The 18,423-nt window shown below is 40.8% G+C and overlaps 1 long non-coding RNA gene across 2 annotated transcripts in view; it reads left to right on the plus strand.

Moving 5' to 3' along the window:
• LOC144307076 (uncharacterized) overlaps positions 1–18,423 on the plus strand; it is a 130,396-nt gene that overhangs the window by 104,149 nt on the left and 7,824 nt on the right. The window contains exon 6 of one of the 2 annotated variants that reach the window (XR_013374049.1): positions 12,052–12,181. The exons of the other annotated variant lie outside the window; for it this stretch is intronic. This is a non-coding gene — a long non-coding RNA (uncharacterized LOC144307076). Of the gene's footprint in view, positions 1–12,051; positions 12,182–18,423 lie in introns of those variants that run through there. 2 annotated transcript variants of the gene reach the window in all.

An 18,423-nucleotide genomic window follows, 5' to 3' on the forward strand; every position in this document is an offset into this window, starting at 1 on the left:
TATTATCATATTATTACAGCTGAGGATACAGAGCCTCTATGAAAGCAAATAAGTTGCCTGGGTGACTCAGCCGTCAGTGGCTAAATTCATAATGGAAGTCAAGTGACTTTGGTGCTTATGTTCTCTTCTTCTGTTCACCAGTGGTTCTGAAAGTGTGGTGCCTGAACCAACAGTGACTGGGAAATTATGAGAAAAAAGCAAATTCTTAGGACCCCACCCAGTCTTACAAATCAGGAAGTTGGAGGGAGGGAGCCCCAGGAGACTGCTCTAACAAGCCTTCTGGGGGAATCTGAGGAAGTTTGAGAACTGCTGTGCTCCGCAGGGGTGCCTGGGCAAGCAGGAGCACCCAGAAAGGAGACCAGCAGTGAGTGAGGGAAGCCTGGAAATGGTAGGGAACAGCCCAGACAGGACAATGTGTCACCAAAGATGAGAGAGCAGGCTCAGGTCAGCCCCCTCCCTGACCCACTGTGGGGAACACAGACAGGTTAACAGCATCACAGCGAAGGTGCTACCTGAGGGTCCAGAGATGCACCTAGTGGGAAGGTATTTAAATCAGCCAGTGGTTGGGTGTCCTGGGTGGTTCAGTTGGTTAAGCATCTGCCTTCGGCTTAGGTCATGATCTCCAGGGTCCTATACTGAGGCGCATGTTGGGCTCTTGCTCAGCAGGGAGTCTGTCTCTCCTTCTCCCTCTGTTGCTCCCTCTGCTGTGCTCTCTCTCTCCCTCTCCCTCTCTTAAATAAATGAATAAAGTCTTAAAAAAAAATAAGCCAGTGGCAAATGTAGACTTCCCTAATGCAAGTGTCCACAGGGACTAATAGGAAGAAGCGAAGTGGAGAAAGGAAATGGGTAACAGACAGAGGAATAGGGAAAAGGAGAACAAGGGGAAAAAGGGAAGGGAAGGCATCGAGTAGGCTTTGGGAGAAAAATATGAACAGGAAACATGGATGCCCCTTGTGAACTGAATGCCCTTACCCTGCATGGAAGGGTTCTGGATTGCTTTATCTTTCTACTTTTAAATAAACTGTTTGGGAGTAAATAAACATGCCCTTGCTGATACTTTGCTACTGATCATCTCAGCTGGAGTGTGTGCGTGTCAGAATTACCTGAGACTCTTCATCAAAAGACCTTCAACAACAGATGAATCGAAACCTTGGCATTTTAGGAGCTGGTAGGGGAATGTTTATCTATTTATTCTGACAAAGTCTTCAAAGTGATTCTGATCCCATCTTTACTACCACCCCACACAACTACACACAGACAAATATAGACACAGACGTAAGGACTACTTTATTTCAAAAACTAATAAGTAGATTTGCGCCTCCCCCCCCCCAAAAAAAAACCCAAGAAGACCTATAACCCTCCAAATTATACTCTTGCAGAATCTCAGAGATGTAGGAGGTGACACCCATCTCCCTGGTGCTAACACCTCCAGAACTGGTTCCTCATGCATCCGTAGGGCTCTGGCTTCCTGGCTGGTCTGGAGGTGCTTTCTGTAGCTACCCAGATTTGCTCCTACCATCACTGTGACACCCAGATGTTTTCATTAGAATTGAGCCAAATGTGGAAAACAAACATTTTTATCTTTAATGGGCTTCTGGGCCCTCTGCTCTGGTTTTGTAAAGGTGGGTGTGGGTGTGGCTGTGTGTATGTGCATGTACATGTGTGTATGGGCATCTCTCAGGGAGCTCCTCCCCTACACCTACCCATTCACTATCATGTGATTGTGATATTTGTACTCTCTAAGATGGTGTGGAACACAGAGAGCAAAATCTCCAGGTGAAGTCAGGGCAGGTGGTGGGAGACACAGATGTCAAGGGAACTTAGAATGGAATTAAGGACTTAGACCAGCTTTTCTGTTATTAAGACAAAAGCAAGGTCTCCCAAACTGTTTTGATTTCTCTGTCTTTTGCTTTGTTTTGTGCAAATTAGGATGAAAGTGAAGGTCATTAAAAGGCAGACCTTCTAGCTGACGGCTTCTGAGTGTACACTACTACATGCCAGGAACAGTGCTAAGTACTTTATATGTATTCTTTTATTGAAACTTTCCTTTGATGACCATCTGTCATTATTATCTCATTCTTCAGAGGAGGAAACTGAGACTGTGCACATGGATTTTTGCCAAAAGTCCCACTTCCAGTAAGTGGGGAGCTGATACTTGAACCCAACCTTGTCCTGTTGATGGCTTGGATGCTTTTGAGTAGGATGATACAGTGACACAATTTATAATTTTGGGGGGCTTTTCTAATGCATTGCCCTTGGGGTTTTATGGAAAAAAGAATAGGCTTTATACTCTTAACTCTAGGAAACAAATTGGGGTGGCTGGAGGGGTGGGGGAACCGGGTAACTGGATGATCGGCATTAAGGAGAGCACCTGATGTTATAAGCCCTGGGTGCTATATGCAACTGATGAATCATTGAACTCTACCTCTGAAAGTAATAATACACTATGTTTTAACTAAATTGAATTTAAATACAAATTAAAAAAAAAAAAGAATAGGCTTTGCTCCTACTGATAAGGACGATGGAAAGAAGGGAAAGAAGCCAATACTTACAGAGCCTGCTATCAGAGGATTTTGCATATGTCCATCCATTTATCACAACAACCCAGCTGTTTCTAGGGGATTCTATATGACATGAATTCCAAGGCCTAGGGAACTGAAATACATGTCCTAGGCAAAGTGAATGAAATATATTTTTATTCTGGCTTTAAATTGTGAAGATCCTGCCCCATATCCACTTGAAGTATGCCTTGGGCCTCTGTAAAAGTCCAGAGGGTGGCTCAGGAGTCAGAGTTTATTAATATCTCTTTTCTAGAAAGATAGAAAGGACAGCTAAATCTGAGCATTCAGGTTCATTTGGCACTTTTTTTCATTTCCAACTATTTAAAATTAAAAAGCATCAAACTCCTTAATGTATAATGATATGAGTCTCTCCCCCCTCCACACACGCACCCTCACACACAGAGACCTAAACAGAGCAGGGCACGCCTCACTGCAAATCCACATCAGCTTTAGAGACTCCATGTGACAGATGTCATGGGTGATTCAAATCCATGAATCACTTATCTCAGCTCATTGAAGAATGGCATGACACAGCCCACACTATAGGAGACATTTGTTCTTTTTGGTAAATCCCTAAAATTCTGAGCAGCTGTTTTGTTCCTTACATGCTCCATCCTGATTATGGGGATGGAGGGTGGAGAAAAAGTGTCTGGCGTGTATTTTGGCTGCAGTTAAATTGTACATCAGAGTTCTCTTTGTGGTAGAGTGTGGCCCTCCTACGTAGCCCTCATAGGCCTCGGTCCAGGCTGAGACATTGTCTCACTTTCCTGGATTCAGTGCTTGTTCCTCATCAATGTCTGTCTTTCCTTGGGCAATATCAGCGTCTGTATGGATCACCCATCTGAGACTGGCCTACACAGCTAGTTAATTTCTTTAGCCCTAAAGTCCTTCAACTCCCCCGAAGCCAGATGAACAAACCAGGATCTCACTCTAAAAGAGGTCGTGACCCATGGGAAGTTCTGGCTGAAGGAGGTAGAAATGTGGGATGACTAGTGGAAGAAGAAAGCCATAGATATCAATTATGGAGGGTATTCTGACCAATTATAGATGGGGACTCTGGTAACTTTGCATATTTCTCTTACAATATGTATATTTATATAGGCTAATCATTTTCTTCTCATTTTTTTAAAGATTTTTTAAAAAAAATTTTTCAGGAGAGACAGGGAGAGGCAGAGACACAGGCAGAGGGAGATGCAGGCTCCTCATAGGGAGCCCAATGTGGGACTGGATCCCAGGACCCTGGGATCATGACCTGAGCCGAAGGCAGATGCTCAACCACTGAGCCACCTAAGTGCCCCCTCTTTTTTTGTTTTATACACAAGTCGTTCAAAGTCAACTTTACAATTTTAACTTTAAGCAATAGACACTGGGAGCATTTGAGCAAAGTGTAGCTGGTGTTGGATACAGAGTCAGTTCGGACTTTGTATCCCCTTGTTTTGGGGAGAAGTTGGGAATTTCTTCCCTTGTCAGGATAGCTGCATCTTGTTAGATGAAATATAGAAATAAACAGGTTCCCCCCCCCCCAGTTTTATTGAGATATAATTGACATATAACACTGTGTGAGTTTAAAGTGTACAATGTATTGATTTGATACACTTATTTATAACTAAATTGTAAATTGTAAATGTAAAATTATTACAGTAGGGTTAGGTAACAAGGTGACACTCCTATCACTTCACATAATTACTATTCCTTTGGTAGTGAGAATTTAACGTCTATTCTTTCACCAAATTTTAAGTACATAATATAGGCTTGTTAACATAATCACTGTGCTCTATATCAGATCCCCAGAACTTACTCATCTTATAAGGGGGAGTTTGTACTCTTTGACTAGCATCACCACATGACCCCACTCTCCTAGCCCTTGGCAATCACCATTCTGCTCTCTGTTGCCATGAGTTTGGCATTTTTGATTTCACATAAAAGTAAAATCATACAGTATTTGTCTTTGTCTGTCTGACTTATAATTTACTTAGCACAGTTCCTCGAGGTCCATCTATGTTGTTGCAAATGCCTTCTTTTTCATCATTATGTACATCACATCTTCTTTATCCATTCATCTAAGACAGCCACTTATGTTGCTAGATTGTTTCCTTATCTTGGCTATTGTGAATAATACTGCAATAAGCATGGGAGTCAGATATCTCAGTGATACCCTGTTTCATTTCCTTTGGATAAGATATCCAGAAGTGGGATTAACTGGATCATTTGAAATCCTATTTTTAATTTTTTGAGGAATTGCCATACTCTTTTCCACAATGTCTGTACAAATTTACATTCCCTCCAAAGGGTTCTTTTCTCTCCACATCCTTGCCAACTTGATATCCTTTGCCTTTTGATGATAGCCATTCTAACAGCTATGAGGTGATACCTCATTATGATTTTATTTTGCATTTTCCTGATGACTAGTGATGTTGAGCACTTTTTCATGTACCTGTTGGCCATTTGTATGTCTTCTTTGGAAATTCAGTTCCACTGCCCATTTTTTAATTGGATTTAAAAAAAAATATTAGGTTGTATCAGCTCCTTATATATTTGGATATTAATTCCTTATCAGATATGTGATTTGCAAATATTTTCTTGTATTCGGTAGGCTGTCTTTTCGTTTTGTTGATCATTTCTTTCCTGCACAGAAGCTTGTTAGTTTTGTTTTTATTCCTTGTGCTTTTGGTGTAATATCCAAAAAAAAATCATTGCCAAGGCCAATATCAAGGAGCTTTATTTCCCCTATATGTTCTTGTTGGAGATACATGGCCTAAAGTATTATGTTTAAGCCTTCAAATAAATTTCAAGTGTTATAAGATGCTGTGAGTGATATAAGATGGAGGTCATTCTTCTGCATGTGATTATCCAGTTCTCCCAACATCATTTATTGAATATCTTTCGGTATTGAGTATTCTCACCTCCCTTGTCAAATACTACTTGACTGTGTATGTAAGGGTTAATTTCTGCGCTTACATATTTTACCCGAATTATTCATTCTTTATATCATTCACAAATGGAAAAAAATGCAAGAAAGGAAGAAGGGAACAAAAGAAGGAAAAAAGAAAGACAAAAGGAAGAAAGAAAAAGAAAGAAAGAAAGAAAAGAAAGAAAGAACAAAGAAAGAAAGAAAGAATAAAGGTCTATCATTACTTTACTCCATTCTTTCATTACAGGGTAGGAAAATCTCATAAAATTGATGATCTTTTTTTTTTTTTTCCCCAGATAAATATGGTTGTAAGTGGATGAAGTGTTTATGGCTTTATTTGGACAATGTAAATGCCCTGGGTCCTCTTGTAATGATCTTTATTCAGGGAGAAAATTAAAACAATAGATTAGTGGGGGTCTTCATGCAAACAATGTGACTGTAAGGCCATCCCAGTTGTCCAGGGCTGCTCCTTTTCCTAGTCCATACCTGTGCCTGTCTCTGTACCTGAACAGCCATGCCGAGCTGCCTAAAGACTGGCCCACCTCCTTAGAGGCTGTGGCATCAGGAGGGTGGGGTTAGCAGCTGTTTAATTTACCTCAAGATCGGCAGATAAATGGGGGATGGGCTGCAGTAACTATTGTGTAAACTGCTTTATTTTATTTGAGATACAAACTCACTAAATCAAAACAGGCTTCTCCCAGGATCTTGCCAGCCATTGCAAAACCTTCTCTAATTCTTTACACATCTTTTAGGAAATCATATAAAATATCTAACCCTAAATATAATGCCTGAGACTTTTTTGTGGGGGAGGGGGGTTAAGTTTCTACATCAAGAAAATCCAAAGTTACAATAATTTCAATATAACAAAATTTTTGTTTCTTTCTCATTTAACAGTGCAAAGGGGAGTTGTCCAGAGTTGGTAGGATATTTTTTACCACAAAGTCACTGAAAGACTTAAAGTAAAAGGTGGTTCTGGGTCAAAGTTGGTTGCTACACATGTGACATTTAGAAGTTTTTTTTTTTTTTTCTTTTTAAAGATTTTATGTACTTATTTTGAGAGAGAGAGGGAGAGCGCAGGAGCGCAGTGGGGGCAGAAGGAGACCGGATAAACCCAATTCAGGGCTCGATCTCAGGACCTGGGATCATGAACTGAGCCAAAGGCAGATGCTTAACCGACTGAGCCACCCAGGCACCCCAAGAAAAGTTTCTTTTTAAAGATATAATCTGGAAGTTGTAAACATCATTTCCACTTATTGGCCAGAACTACATCGTATGGCCACACCTAATTGCAAGGATAGCTAGCAAATCCTGTATTTATTTGGGCTAACTTGTACCATACTAAAATTCAGGTGATTCTATTGCTAAAGGGAAGAGAGTTTGAATAGATCCTGGGAGACATTTAGCAATTTCTTTTTCTTATTTGTATCTAATGCTTTTTATTTTATTTTTATTGAGGTATAATTGACATATAATGTTAGTTTCAAGTGTACAACATAATGCTTTGATATTTGTATATATTGCAAAATGATCTTTGCAATAAATATAGTTAACGTCCATTACTGTACATAGTTATAGATATTTTTCTTGTAATGAGAGCTTTTAGAATACTCTCTTTTAGCAATGTTCAAACATTCAACACAATATTATTAACTATGTTGCCATGCTGGACATTGCATCCCCAAGAATTATTTATTTGTTTTATAACTAGAAGTTTGTACCTTTTGACTCCCTTCACCCATATCACCTCCCTCCACCCCTCGCCTCTGGCAACCACCGATCTATTCTTTGTATCTATGGACTGGTTTTGTTTGCTTGCTTGTTTTTAGATTCCATATGTAAGTGAAATCATGTGCTATGAATTTGTCTTTCTTATTTATCTGACTTATTTCACTTTGCATAATACCCTCAAGGTACATTCATATTGTTGTAAACAGCAAGATTTAATTCTTGCTTTTGTGACTGAATAATTTTCCTTTATAGATAGGTAGGTAGATGGACAGATAGATAGACATATAGATCATATTGTCTTTATCCATGTATCCATCAATGGACACTTTCCATGTCTTGGCTATTATAAATACCAAGAACATTATAAATTATAATGTTAAAATTATAAATAATGTTGCAATGGACATGAGGATGCATATATCTTTTTGTGTTAGTGTATTCATATTCTTTTGATAAATATCCAGAGGTGGAATTGCTGGATCAGATGCAATTATGTTTTTAATTTTTCAGGAATCTCCATATTGCTATCCACAGTGGCTGCATGAATTTACATTCTTACTAACAGTGTATGAGGGTTACCTTTTCTCCACATCCTCCTCAACACTTGTTATTTCTAGTCTTTTTGATGATGACAATTCTCATAAGTGTGAAGTGATATCTCATTGAGGTTTTGATTTGCATTTTCCTGATGAATAGTGTTGTTGAGCATCTTTTCATGTACCTATTGGTCATCTGTATGTCTTCTTTAGAAAAAGGTCTATTCAGATCCTTTGCCCATTTTTAAATTGTATTGTGTGTTTGCTATCAAGTTGTATAAGCTTTTTATGTATTTTGGATATTAACCTCTTATCAGATAAATGACTTGTAAATATTTTCTTCCATTTATTAGGTTGCCTTTTTGTTTGGTTGATGGTTTCCTTTGCTCTGCAGAAGGTTTTCAGGGATTTTAAAAAGATTTTATATATTTGTGTATTTATTTATTTATTTATTTATTTATTTATTTATTTATTTATTTATTTATATAGAGCATGCAAGCAGAAGGGAGGGGCAGGAGAGAGAGAATCCCAATCAGACTTCGTGCAGAGCTAGGAGCCTGACTACGGGCTTGATCTCAGGACCCTGAGATCATGACCTGAGCCGAAATCAAGAGTCAGATTTTTCTTTTAACATTTCATTCATTCATTCATGAGAGACACAGAGAGAGAAAGAGAGAGGCAGAGACACAGGCAGAGGGAGAAGCAGGCTTCATGCAGAGAGCCTGATGTGGGACTCGATCCTGGGGTCCAGGATCATGACCTGGGCCGAAGGTGGCGCTAAACCACTGAGCCACCCTGGCTGCCCAAGAGTCAGATGTTTAACTGACTAAGCCACCCACACGCCCCTTACAAGGTTTTCAGTTTGATATAGTCCCACTTGTTTATTTTTGTTTCTATTGCCTTTGGTTTTGGTATCAAATCCAAAAAAATCATTACCAAGACAGATGCCAAGGAGCATACCACCTATGTTTTCTTCTAGAAGTTTAATGGTTTCAGGTCTTATATTCAAGTTTTTAATCTATTTTGAGTTAGTTTTGTGCTTGGTGTAAGATAGTGGCCCACTTTCGTTCTGTTTCATGTGGCTGTCAAATTTTCCCAACACCGTTTTTTTTCGCGAGTAGGAAACCACGTCTATATACTGACTAATAAACCAAGTAGCTACAATGACAATGAAGAAAAGCTTCAGTTGCCCAAATAGATAAAGTTCATGATTTCTGAGCTTTTCTATTAATTGTAATTATGGACTATTTTTTTTCATTGTCCTGTCATCTGCCCGTCAATTAGTGGCAAGCATGGAAAACTAAAAAAGCAAAAGTAGGAGAAAAGTTAAAAATTGAAAAAAAATTCTTAATCGTCAACTTAACTTTTTTGTGATTTGGGAAATGACTGCCATTATTAAATTTTATCAGCAGAATATTTCTGCCAAATAAGGGAAAACATTCTATGGGAGACAAATTCCAAGAACCTCTGGAGTGGATAGTAGACAATTTTTACTAAATCTCGATCAAAGTAATTATAAAATAAATGTGGTATTTTAAAAGTGAATTAATTTGTCAACGGTGCTCATGATGGATAGGAGCTAATGGAGAAAAGGAAGTCACCATGTGCATGACAACATTGTACTAAGCACAGTAGGTTCCTGATGAGGAAAGTCATGCAGAAGTGGAAGGAATTGTGTGAAAGTAAGAATCATTACAAAGAAAAGAATGTGAGGGCTTGTAGAGTCATTCGGGATAGTAAATGATTAAGATGATATTTCTAGTCTGGATAAATGGGAAATTTACAAAGAACAGGAAATTTGGGAAAGGAAGTTCGAGGAATAAAAGTGCATGTATTTTTAAGTATATTCAAAGTGATGTAAGTCAGTCGGAGAAGGACAAACATTATATGTTCTCATTCATTTGGGGAATATAAATAATAGTGAAAGGGAATATAAGGGAAGGGAGAAGAAATGTGTGGGAAATATCAGAAAGGGAGACAGAACGTAAAGACTGCTAACTCTGGGAAACGAACTAGGGGTGGTGGAAGGGGAGGAGGGCGGGGGGTGGGAGTGAATGGGTGACGGGCACTGGGTGTTATTCTGTATGTTAGTAAATTGAACACCAATAAAAAATAAATTAAAAAAAAAACAAAAAAAAAAAACAAAGTGATGTTATGAAACTTAATAAAGATGAAAATATGGTAATGGTCAACAACTATAAGAAATGCTGCTCAATACTATTAATCATGAGGGAAATGCAAATCAAAGCCACTATGATATATTGCCTCATGCCAATTAGGGCAGCTATTTATGATCAAAACTCAGAAAGAAAAAAAAAAAAAACCCAGAAATTAACAAGTGTTGGCAAGGCTGTTGAAACATTGGAACCCTTGCACCATTGGTGAGAAGGTAAAATGGTCCAGCTACTATGGAAAACAGCATGGCAATTCCTCAAAAAATTAAAAATAGAATTGCCATATGATCCTGAGTTAGGGAAAAATGAGGCTAGGCAGGGAAGGATAAGGGAAAGGCCCAGAGTTGGGGTCCCACAAATCTCTGGGTTCTCACAAGTCCCAAGGACATTGAGAGGCCCCAAGGTCAGGCTCCCATAAATCCCAAGGTCACTGAGATGCAACAGAGATAAGGCAGTAAATCTGGCCCCCTGGCTCCAAAATACTAAGGAGTATCTTCCTTAGCTATCAAGTAATCAAGTCTTGTTGTTCACTCAAGATGACAACAGAAATCTCAAGGCCCTCACCCCTCCCAGTCAGGTTTTCTATAAAAGGCCAGCCAAAAAAGCCCTCCGTGGCAACCCTGTCCAGACCCCTCTCACTTCTAAGAGCTTTCTCTGTATCTTTGCTTAGTAAACTTCTATTGCTTTACTCCCTCTCCTTTGTTTGGGAGATTCATTCTTCCACTCTGTGAGACCTGAACTAAGCTCTCCTCTCCCCCGCTCAAAACCCCATTTCAATCCAACAATACCATGTTTGGGCATATGCCTGCTCCCCCCCGCCCCACCACCAAACTGAAAACAGGGTCTGGAAGAGATTCTTGTACACCCATGTTCATTGCAGCATTCTCCCTACCAGCCAGGCGATAGAAGCAGCTCAAATGTTGGTGGGTGGATATACATGGATAGACAAATGGGGTATACAATAAAATGAAATATTATTCATTCCTAAGAAAAAACTAAATTCTGCACGTACCATGCATGGATGAACCTTGAGGACGTTACGTTAAGTGAAAGAAGCCAGGGACAAAAAGACAAATACTGTATGATTTAACTTCTATGAAGTGCTGAGAATAGTCAAATTCATAGAGACAGGAAATAGAATGGTGGTTGCCATGGGCTGGGGGGAGGGCAAAATGAGCAGTTATCTCACAAGTATAGTTTCAGTTTTGTAAGACAAAACAGATCCTGGACTTAGCTCAACAATGTGAGTAGTTAGCACTACTGAACCGTACGCTTAAAAATGGTGAAAAAGGCAAGTTTTAGGCTATGTGTCTTCTAGCACAACAGAAATACAAATATAGTACTGTGCTGTGGCAAGCAGTTAAAGACAGAAAAGTCTATTTGAAGTTAGCAGAGTTTGAGATAAAGTAAGACAATGCTGCTAGGTACACCTTGGTTTTGTGAAGCACCCACCTGGTGGCAGGAATGTTAGAAGCCATCTCTCTATTTAATCATTATTAAAAACCTTCTGAGGCAGATATTGTGTGACTTATTTTTAAAGATGAGACGTTGGAGATTCAGAGAGATTAACTGGTTTGGCCGGGCCCACCAGCTGGCCAGTGGTAATGCCAGGCTTTGGGAGCTACAAGACATGATGTTCCAAGATGCCATGTCACCTCTGTCGCAGGAGAAAAAGAACTGAAGTTTTAGCTCTAGGAGAACCCAGATATGTCCAGGAGGGCAGAGAGGAATCAGAAAGAATTCAGCAGAAGAAGATTAAAGGGGGAGAGATACTAGGGTCAAATAGATCAGAATAGTACAGCGTTGTGATTGAGAGAGCGAAACCAAAGAGACCCCATAAAAATAGCTGTTTTACCCCTTTGCTCCAGCTTCTATTCTTGCCCAAACCTGCAAACCACCCCCTCTTCAACTCTACACATGCCTTGGCATGCAGATAGCATATGTTGTCCTGGTAAGTGACAAAGAGAAAATGATATCTTCCAGCACAATAGCTAGCATCTAAGGAGTGATGAGTGATGGGGTGGAGTGTCATAAAGGTCTTCCAAAACCACTGACTCCAAGCACCTTGATGCCAAGACCCCTGGCCCCAGGGAACAAATGACTTATGAAGGACACCTGGACACTGTCTTTGTTCTGACCAGTTAGTTCCTGGATGCCTGAGAGGACATGTGCACCAGGCCACAATCACCAGTAAAAACACCAGACGCCAAGCAGAGGAGACACGTGCTCTTTTCCTTCCCATCTCCAGGACACTCTGTATCTCGCTCTCTGCCTATATATATCTTCAATAAAATCTGCTTTCACCTCCTGCTGGCTTGAGTCTGATTTCCATCCTTCCTGAAAGCAAGGGCCCTCTTGGCTAGTCCTGTGGGACATTCTCTAGGTGCCTGCCTGCCTACATCAGTGGGAGTCCCAAAGAGAATTTCAGAGAGACGATGAATGATCTCTAAGTGCCTCCACCTGTTTTTGTATAATTGTTTATCATACTGCCTTTGTATTTAATTTCTCTAGTTGTGTTCGGGAAAGAAAGCAAGATGAGCCTCATTTGTTTTAATTCTGCTTCTATTATGTTAATCCTTTGAAGTCCCGGTTTAGAAAGTCACTGTGCCACTGTTTAATGGTTTATTATATTGTTTGATCGCACTGAAAATACTCCCCATAGGTGTCACTTAAAATACCTTTTCACTTAATGATCTGATGCATTAGACCCTAGGAAAAACCAATTTACCCAAATTGGATGCCCTGCCTCTCTTCCTGTGAATCTCCCCTCCCATCACTTACCTCCATCCCGACCCCACCCAAGGATGTAGCCCAGGTCTCTTACTCCTTAGGACTAAAGAACAGGAACGCTTTTGTAAGGGTAGCAGAACACACCACCTGAAATATGTCTTTTGAGCTGATAATTTTGAGAAACAGCAGACCCAGGGGAAGTTCAGAAAATAGAAGGGAAGTTACCCTTTTGTGAGAGAAATTTACATTTCTAAAGGAAATCTCCATTTGTAAGGGCGGGTCCCTCTGTTCAAGAGGAGAGAATGACTCTAAATCCAAATCACAAGAAATGTTCATCCAAGGAGAGGGGTAGAATTAAATCTGCATAATAAACGTTATCCTTGTTTATTGTGCTTTTCCTGGTACCATCCTATAGGGAGCCTCTCCTTACCCCTGGACACCTTTCTTTTGCTTATAGCTGAAGATGGCTGTAGGGTGGTAGGTAGCTTTGGCCATCTCAGCGAGCTACTCAAGTGTACATGTTGTTTAGGAACAAAAATTCAACTAAGTAAATTTGAACATCTAATTGGCTTTATCCAAAGATTCACGAATTAGGCAACATTCTAGTAACTTGACATTCACTCCAAGGAGTTGTACGAAACAGAAGTGTTTTATACAGAGAAGGAGAGAAGGGCAAGATAGCTATTAGCAAGAAAGATTGTTTCAGGCATTCTTTTTGGGAGAAGGGATGAGCAGAGGTCTTCTGTAAATCACTTTGCTAGTGCTGATTAGGAAGTTTTAGATTGTCTAAAAGTCACATTTCTGGGAGAGGTTGGAACTTAAATCAAGTCTGGGTTTGGGGCCCTGGGGACAATTAACTCCATTTTGGACCTCGATTTCCTTTTTAAAAAACAATGTTAATAAGCTTCCGTTTGTTTAATCTTGTTATAAGCTATCTTTTATTGCAGGCGGTCTCAGCCAAGAATTCTGAAGGATAGAGGGAGTATGATCTTTTCTCCTCTGCACTCTCAAACCCTTGCCGTATCTCCTCGACCTCTCTGAAGTATGAAAAACTTAGCTCAATGTTCATGGACCGTTAGATATTTTCTAAATGGCTATGGGGGAAGCAGTGTGCCTGTCGCACAGGGTGCCTGGCACGCAGTGCTCCCTCGCTGGGGATGTGCTCCCCATGAGGAAACTCCAAAGGTCTCTACCATTAAGTTTCTAGGACTTCTTTTTTTTTTTTAATTTATTTTTTATTGATGTTCAATTTGCCAACATATAGAATAACACCCAGTGCTCATCCCATCAAGTGCCCCCTTCAGTGCCCGTCACCCCCACCCACCACCTGCCTCCCCTTCCACCACCCCTAGTTCGTTTCCCAGAGTTAGGAGTCTCTCACGTTCTGTCTCCCTTTCTGGTATTTCCCACTCATTTTTTTTGAGACCATATAATGTTTGTCCTTCTCTGATTGACTTATTTCACTCAGCATAATACCCTCTAGTTCCATCCACGTCGAAGCAAATGGTGGGTATTTGTCATTTCTAATGGCTGAGTAATATTCCAGTGTATACATAGACCACATCTTCTTTATCCATTCATCTGTCGATGGACACCGAGGCTCCTTCCACAGTTTGGCTATTGTGGCCATTGCTGCTAGAAACATCGGGGTGCAGGTGTCTAGGACAACTTCTGATGTTGTTATGAGCCTTTGCAATTCACCTTATTTCCACCCATTTTTGTGGTTCCTTTACCCTCTGGCCCCTGCCAAATTCTCCCCTACTCCTAAATCAGGCTGCAAAGTAAGCACTACAGCCCTGTCTTCCTTTTTGGCCTCCAGGAACAAGCCCTCAGGCCATTTTCATTCTAAAAGCTGCTCTGCAAATCACTGTAAAAAGCAAAGCCAGAAGCACAGAGTTGCTTTGAGAGACCTTCAAAGTTCTCCTAGCCCTCCCTGATCCTCAGCCTCCACTTCCTGGCTCCTTGGCTGAGGGTGTTACTGGAAGCCTTCTTGGATTCTTGCGCTGTATTTTTGTTCCCAGGCTTGATGATTCAACTTCAAGACAGATTAAAGATGTCAACTCCAGTTGTATCACCCTGCTACTATTCATACCATGTGATCTAGTGGAATAAGGGAAGGAAAGAGCACTGGACTGGGAGTCAGGATGTGACATTTAGGTTCTTACAAAATTACGAAGTGGCTGTGTGGTCCAAGGCCATACATTTCCAGTGGCCGAGTCTCAGATTTCTCATTTAGAAAATAGGTTAGTTCCAGCATAGAGTCTCCTGTGTGCAAACGTGAGAGTATTGAGTGAGGAGAATATATTTAATTCCATGAAAATGTATTGAATGTCTACTGTGTGCAAGACACATTTCAAATATTTATTGTGTATTTACTATGTGCCAGATACTGTTCTAAATGATATGGGAAATAGGGAATACCAAGAAAGTTTAAATAACGAAACAGAACACAAGGTAAAGAGTTGACACACAGAAAGGAATGATTGATAGGAAACAAGTGGTTAGATAATAAACAGATTCAGCACCGAGAGAAAGAGCTACCCTACGGATGGACAGTACTGTCACCTTAAAAGACAAGGAATTTATAAGAGTGCTGTGGAAGGTATAAGATGCTAAAAATTCAAGATCGGTACTATTACTCTATTGAAGTCCACAACTCTTCATGCTGAAATAAGACCATACGGAATGTTCATCTTAATAGACGCCTTTTTCAATGACTACTGTGATGCAGTGCAGGGCCCGTGTTGGTTGGGTATGGATTTTGACATTGGGCAGATCTACTTTCACAATTCCTGCTGTACAACGTAATAGTTGTCCATTTTGCCGGCAATCACTTATATTCTCTACCTCAGTTCCCTCATCTCTAAGATCAGTGTAATTATATTATCAGCCTCATCCACTCATTGAGGATCAAATGATATAAAACTCGCCAGGTACTGAGCTAAGAGGCTGAAGGTACGTTAGCTTCTTCTTTTTTTTTCACAGCATTTATCTTCGTCACATTCCTAATGCCATTTCCAATCCTACTGGCTATGATACGACACACTTTTTTAGACATCGTGGGGACCCAATGAAGAAAACAGAGCCCCTGCCACTGACAGGCAACTGAGGAGAAATTCAGAACATACAGAAGCCTTTGGTAACCAACACAAACAAAGCCACTAAGTGGCTGCAGAATGCTGCCAATCTCAGCTTCTTGTAGTTGCCGGGACCCTCCCAGGTCCTGCTTCCTCGTTGGGTGCTTTCCGATGACTCCCATGTAGAGTCTCTGTGGGCCTGCTTTCCAGCTGCTGGGCTGGGGGTGAGACTAAAGTGTAGCTCATTCTTTTTGGATTGTCCCAGTCTGCCTGACACCACTTATGTAATTATCCAATGTTTATTTAAAATTGTTTGGATTTAAATAGACTTTAATAGGATTAGTTGCACTACCAGTACTACCTCCGTGACTTGGAAGGTCTTTGTCTCAGCTTTCCTTATCTTTACAATGGGAACATTGATGATCTCTCTGTGTCATGTGGATTAAAAAATAATGTAAGCGAAGAGCCCAACACATAGTAGGTCCTCAAAACAAATTGTTTTATTCTTATTTCCTTGTTGGTCTCACCCTTTGAGCTGCGTGTTCAAATCATAGTGATTTCATTTGTACTCTGCGACGTGTCCCTCCAGGATGAGGTCTGCACTTTGGCTTCTTAACGAGGTTCACACAGTGGTCTTTGATTTGGGTGGAGACTGTTACGTTTTGGGGCAAATTAATGCTCAGAGATTGAGATAGCCTTTGCCAATAGTTTATTTAACATAGGTGCATGGTGGGAATTTCACAAGCCCATAGCAGGAAAGTGTCTCTGAGCAAGCCAATGAAGAAATAATACATCCCAAATAGTGAGCGATTGATCATATTATTGATCATACTGTTGTTCAGGAAAGGAGAGTGAAAGGAGTAAAGTCCAAATGAGTTGATGTGTACCTTTATAGGAGTTGGTACTCGGAGGCGTGGCTCAGCCAATGGAAAGTTGCCAGCACAAAAGTAAAAGTCCTGTGTTGCTAGAATGTGTTGCTGAGGAACGAGGGTGCTGGTGTTGCCAGGCAAGATGATCTTCATAAAAGAGTTGCCTTCAGCACTGCAAGAGCTAATTGCCCCCAAGGTCTTCAGAGAGCTATTTTCGATCAACAAAATACAGGCTTGCCCAGATGGAACACTGTCAGACAGTCCTCACAAACTCTCAGTATTTATAGTCTAAATATCCCCTTGTTGTAGTTGCTTCTTCATGTTTTTATTGCTGAGCCCTCAGTGGGACCCCTCAATGGCTGAGCTTCTGAGTTCTTATTGGTGACAGCAGGAGATGATGCTACCCTGACACAACTTACTTCATCTTTATATCAAAACAACTTTACTTCTAAACATCACATTATATTTTTCCTTGTCATAAACAAGTGGATTGAAACAACTTCACTTAAGTCATAAACAAGTGGGTCGAAATTGTATTAGCCTTATATTTCTTTGTCTTAGCTCTGATGAACATTCTTTCTAGACTATCGGGTATCTCAAATGGCTTAAAACTTCAGGTTCAGGCCAGAGGCATTCATTCTTGTTTTTTTTTTTTGGTCAGAGGGAGGCATGACCCTTGGGTTGCACGTCAGTGAGTCTACATATTCAGAAGATTCCTTTGCTCTTCAGTAGTTGCCTGCCACGCGCAAGATGATGTTTGTCCCAGAGAATAGAGATGGCTTTCTAGAGCTTGGGCTTTGACAGCTGCTCTGGCACAGTTGGTCCACTACATGGGTGCTGGCCTCAGACCGCCTGGGTTCAAATATGATTTTGCTAGCTGTGCCAGCTTGCGTGAACTGTCCTATCAAACTTGCCTCCAGGCTTCCACTTTTGGGTACAGATCCTAGCCCTTATGTCACAGGACTTGGTACAGATTACATGAATTACTGAGTGAAAGGTGCTTAGGACAGTGCCTGGTCCAGGGTAACTGCTGTTTTTGCAAAGAAAGAATCGAGACATCGCAAATCCAGTTAGCATGAGCAAAATGGCAAGGGGAGCCCAAATGGCTGATCAAGGGACCAAGATCCTTAGATTGGATAAGGATGTGAGACTTGTAAAGGTCTCTTTGTTTCCCTTGACTGCAGTGCATTTGCTGCTAACTGTAGCTGCTAGAACAGAATCTCTGGGTTTAAAGAGAATGTGGCAGAGAGGGATGTTTGGGACCTCTTGGACAGAAATTATTTTAGCCTTGATGTGAGCTATCAAAATCTCTTCTGCTGCAGGCAAGGGTCTTTGCCACAGTACTCCACAGCAGAGATCTTGAATTACTCTTGGTTGTTTTTTTTTTTTTTTCCCCCAGGTGAAGGAGGAAGGGTCCTACCTTCTTCCTAATCAAACCATTCCTGGTTCATAAAGGAAGGTGATAAGGTACAGTGTGGACACTAAGAATATTGCTCAGAATTGCACCACCTGCTAAAATACATTTGAGGCCAGGCTTTAGGGCCTGTGTTTAAGGATGCTGCTGAACCTGGGGTGTGTTTCTGCCCTGGAGAACCCCACCTGCTCTAGCACCAGGCTTCAGCTATAGGAATGCCAGTTTTGGACACACTGAAGACACAGTATTACCAAATGTTAGGTACCAAGGACCAGTGAAACCAAGGAAACCAGAAATAGGAAGCCTGAGGAACCTTGTCGTCTTGCTGTGGCCTTTCCCATATCAAGCAATTAAATGTGTGTTCACACCCATGTTTGTACACCTGGTCTAGCAGTGGCCAAGGGGGAGCAAATTCGGAAGTCT

Source organism: Canis aureus, chromosome 38, assembly GCF_053574225.1.
Source record: "Canis aureus isolate CA01 chromosome 38, VMU_Caureus_v.1.0, whole genome shotgun sequence".
NCBI classification, from domain to species: domain Eukaryota; kingdom Metazoa; phylum Chordata; class Mammalia; order Carnivora; family Canidae; genus Canis; species Canis aureus.